We start from the raw sequence: 4,968 nt of genomic DNA on the forward strand, positions 1-4,968 counted from the left end.
CTTCAGATTCACACTGTTGTGTTGGTTATTTCTTTTCTTTGAGCAAACACTATTGTGTTGGTGGGTGTACACCGGTAGCCTCCGCATGTGTTGTTGGTGCTCTGTTGCGGTGGGTTTCTTTATTTGTGGGCTGGTTTGTTGTTGGTGGTGATGTTTTGGCGGACTTGTCAACACCATTGTTTTGTATGCTAAAAAAAACTGTTGCTTTGTACATGAGCTTGTGTGAAGACCCTATCTCGGCCTTGGGCATGTGACTAGTGATGGCGGCGGCTACGGGCATCGTTGATGTTCTTGGAGGCAGCATTGTTGCCACCCCCTATTCAGGGCCGGGCGGACAAAATCCGAGGCCCTGTGCAAAACTGATATATGAGGCTCTATCTCATTAAAAAAACTAAGCGTCAACAGACTGATTATGGGACGACACCGGCGGTGCTTCTTTTCTAACATATCTATCCATTCCACCTTTATAAGATTTATCAATTAAATTCTGTTCTTTTTCTTTCCTCTTGCGCTTAGAGGAACCAGACTGATGTTTCCCCAAAGTGACTCCAAAATGTATTGTTGAAATACTCCCTCCGTCCGGAAATACTTGTCATCAAAATGGATAAAAAAGATGTATCTAGACGTATTTAAGTTCTAGATACATCTCTTTTTATCCATTTTGATGACAAGTATTTTCGGACGGAGGGAGTACAATATACAAAAGATGAATAAAATACAATTGAACAGTAGCATATACCAATAAGTTTACGCGTCAATGTTTGGCAATTAGACGAACCATCTAACTTACCTAGTTCTCACCTAGTTTGGGTCATGTCCGCTTGACTCACCTAGTTTTGGGTCCTTGTCCGGTTGAACTGCTACATTGTGAGTGTGATCTTTAGCCGAGGAGGTAAGCGGAACCCGCGGAAGATGTCGGTGTTGGCATTGAGGCTGAGCGAAGTCTGAGACGTGGCAACAATTGCGGTAGTGTGCCAATGGCTCTCCCTTTTTTGTCTGGTATGAAATACTATCAGAGAAGTTGAAGGCGTGGCAATAATTGCAAAGTTTGGTGGTCAAATAACATTCGAGGAGCTCTGTACAACAAAGATAACTTTGCAAGCACCCATAATTTGTTGATGATCATTCAAACAAAGTTTTGGATTTTTTTTTGAAATATTTTGCTATGTTTTCTTGCGTGGGTGCACTGTGGGTGCACCGAGTTGGGTTTCAGACACTACTTTCCCTTCTCTACACAAGTGAGATGGACATTGCAGATGTGAGCCCATGGTGATGTAGGGTGGAACCCTAGGGGCCGGTCTTTCATGATTTGGAGGGGGTCCCCGAAGAACACGATGAACGCACTAGAGGAAAACACGAGGGGAACGAGAAGGAACACTCAAATCAACGAGAAATAGTCACACATGTACTACATCCACATACACATAGATGTAACAAAGATCAAAGGACAACAAGGGAGGATGCAAGGGTGTAACTAGTTCATCCCAATCCTATGAGGAGAGAGGTCTTGAATCCATATAGGATCTTCCCACAAGGGGGTCTTGAATCCACTTGGGGGATCTTCTCCTAGGAGGCCTTGGTCTCCAATGGAGTAGAGGGATAAGTGGATGAGCAAAGCTCTATCTCAACAATGAGCTATCACAATGCCACCCCTAAAAGGAGGAGGAGGACATCTATATATAGTCAAGTATGGAGGTGGGATGAGTGGGAGAGATGCATGGGCCTTCGGCCCGTTCACTATGCGCAGACATGTGTCGAATGTCTGAGTTGGCGGGGGCCGGTTTTGGTTGCTCTATGGATATGGGGTGTCGGATTTCCGGGAGGGGGGCGGATGTCCGGGCTCTGGCTAGATGTCCGGGCCCTGTAGCTTCGGCTGCTGGGTTGTTTCTATGGCAGATATCTTCAAGGGTTGGATGTTCGGATCCTGTAGACTCCTTTCGGATCCTTCTGTCGGTCCTCTTCATCCATGTACTTGGGGACTTGTCGATCGTCACGAGCATCTCCGAGAGCGTCTTCTACGTACCTGATCACACATAGCATTCCGGCTTTAGGTAGCTAGTAGCCATGTCTCGCTTGGGTCATACGAAATATCACAAAGGAGAGATGTCACCTCGGTTTCTAGAGATCTTCCACGTGCTCATGTCATCGGTCCACTTGGCACTTGGTGAGATGTCGGTAGGTCCATGGGCATGACCATAGGATGCTCCGCATCATCTCCCCCCATCCCCTTGGGAAAGATCCGACCTCGGATCAAAAAACTCATCATCATGAAAAGGGAGATAGGTCCGTGACGTTGAAGATATCGCTCACATTGTACTTGTCGCGTGGTATGTTGATCTTGTAGGCGTTTTCATTGAAGCGTGCTAGCACCTTGAAGGCTCCATCGGCATGAGGTAGTATCTTGGACTTGCGCTCATTGGGGAAGTGGTCTTTGCGAAGGTGTAGCCACACAAGATCTCCGGGGTTGAACACCATGGGGTGCTTGGTGAGGGTGCGTGATGACCCACAAGTATAGGGGGTCAATCGTAGTCCCTTCGATAAGTAAGAATGTCGAACACGACGAGGAGCGGAAGAAAATGAGAAGCAGTTTTCAGCAAGGTATTCTCTGCTAACACTGAAATTATTGGTAACAGATAGTTTGATAGTAAGATAATTCGTAATGGGTAGCAATTACAAGTGTAGCAAAGGTGGAGCAAGTTATCTCAATCCTTTTTATAGCAAAGGACAAGTTTAGACAAACTCTTATATAAAGCAAAGCGCTCCCGAGTCAATACATCACCTATGACGCATAGACTGGACTGGAACTCCTCGAAGGTGGTTGTCGGTAACCCCAATTTCTGAGCAGTGGGAACATGCAAGACGCGGACGCGCACGAGAGCCACATGCTCATGCATGAAGTGAATGTCAAGCTCAATGTGTTTCGTGCGGCGATGATTAAAAGGGTTGGCGGGGAGGTAGACGGCGAAGACGTTGTCGCAATAGATGACGGTGGCCTTGGGAACATCAAGATGTAGTTCCTGAATGAGTTGGCAAAGCCATGAACACTCTGCGATGGCGTTAGCCACAGTACGGTACTCCGCCTCGGCACTGGAACATGACACCATGGTGATTGGCTCAAGGCATCCTCAACTCATGTGATGCAGATGGTCGAAACAAATTACTGCTCACGCTATCGCTTTCATGGTTCCTAAGAGATAATATACTTCTTCTGTTCCTAAATATAAGTTTTTGAGATATTTTTTCCAAAAAAAAATGAGTTTTTTTAGAGATTATAATAAAAACCACATGCGGATGTATATAGACATAGTTTAGAGTGTAGATTTGCTAAATACTGACGCCCATATTGGAATCCAGGAAAATAATGGATCCCTCCCCCAAGCGGTTCAGTGAAGTTGAATACTGGCGCTGCTTTTACCCGCAAAAAAAAAGAATACTGACGCTGCTTTTGACGCTGTCTCGATCGGGTGCGGATACGTGTGGTGCTATTGCAAGGAACGGTCATGGGGTCTCTTAATTTCTTCTCGATCATGCGGTCACATCAGGTCGAACGGATGTATGTAGACATATTTTAGAGTGTAGTCCATTTAACATACGGAGCAAAATGAGTGAATCTACACTCTAAAATATGTCTACATACATCCGTATGTTGTAGTCCATTTAAAATGTCTAAAAAGACTTATATTTAGAAACGGAGGGAGTAATATGCTTGCACACAACCTTGCAGCAAGAGTGAACTTAGTGAGTTATAGTGACAAAGGAATGTACTCAGTAAGTGTTGATCCGCATTGGTGATTCTCAAAAAAAAAAACTTTTTCATGTTGACAACTTTTTCATTTGATGCCATATTAATTAGGGTTTCGGCCATGTCAATATTGATGTCAACACAAGGTCACCAGAACACTTCTCTCACTAGTATATAAGCTGCATTTCATGGACAAGAAAAGCATGCATTAATCAAACCTTTTTGGAGTATTAAAGAAACAAACAAACAAAAAATCTCCAAACTTCTTTAATCATGGAGTAGCTGTTAAAATGAGTGATGGAATCTTTCACGCAGTCCAGTTTACTGACTTGGTTAGCTATTTAATTAGGTATTGTAGCTATCTTAATCGCATACATCTTAATGAGCTAGATTTGGTTCTTCATCCATCTTAATCACATCCTTATCAAATATTGCCAACTAGCCTTCCTCTCCAAATAAACACCATGTGGCACTGACTATCCAACTCAAGCATGGCATGTAGTCTAATCTGCCGGGCAGCGTGAACACTTCAATTCAAGCGTGGAGAAACTAAGCACAGATCTCACAATTTAGAAGCAACAACGGTTGAAATAAATCTGCAAAAGAATTAACAGGAGTAACTCACGATGTTGTTCTTGAAATCACCCTTAGCTATAGCAGAGAATTGCTTCTTCTCCTCACCCATGTGTTCTTGAAATCCCACCAAAAAGCACAGCTCTCACGATCAGCGCTCATCTCGTCACCCTGAACGATGATGGACAGAGAAACTGCACAAAGATGAAGAGGAGGAGACCCGTACCAAGATCCAAGGAGCTGAGACCGTACAAGATCAGAGACCCATACCTTAGCCCCTTCTTTTGGCGCCAGCGGATTCAACGGTGTTGGTGTTGACCCTCCCTCCTTGCCTGAGAATGCGTCGGGGATGGGGGTGGGGGGCATCCTGCCTGACAGCCAGCAGATCCGGCGTGTCCGGCCTCGCTGCCACCGGATCCGGCCTCGCCGACGCCGGATCCGTCAATTTGTCGCCAGCTTGGACCAAAAGGTCAAATATTTTGGTCCAAGGGATGTGTGACGAGCCGAGGGAATGTGGAGGGGATGAGCGTGATGAGCCGAGTGGAGCGCAGCGATGAGGCGAGGGGAGCTCGGTGCCAGAGTAGAGAGGGGGAGAGCGAAGCAAAGAGAGGGAGTTCGGCAGCGGAACACAGCGAGCGAGAGCAAAGTGCGGG

The 4,968-nt window shown here is 45.7% G+C and overlaps 1 long non-coding RNA gene across 2 annotated transcripts; it reads right to left on the minus strand.

The window, feature by feature from the left end:
• Positions 1 to 676: 676 nt before the first annotated feature.
• Positions 677 to 4,962, minus strand: LOC119306877. 2 transcript variants are annotated; one of them, XR_005149067.1, is made up of 3 exons: positions 4,586 to 4,962; positions 4,368 to 4,486; positions 677 to 996 (listed from the first exon to the last, which is right to left on the minus strand). It is a non-coding gene; the product is annotated as an uncharacterized LOC119306877 (long non-coding RNA). The 2 variants fall into 2 exon arrangements; XR_005149066.1 differs by having other exon boundaries at positions 4,368 to 4,509.
• Positions 4,963 to 4,968: the final 6 nt, after the last annotated feature.

This window comes from Triticum dicoccoides, chromosome 5B (assembly GCF_002162155.2).
Source record: "Triticum dicoccoides isolate Atlit2015 ecotype Zavitan chromosome 5B, WEW_v2.0, whole genome shotgun sequence".
NCBI classification, from domain to species: Eukaryota; Viridiplantae; Streptophyta; class Magnoliopsida; order Poales; family Poaceae; genus Triticum; species Triticum dicoccoides.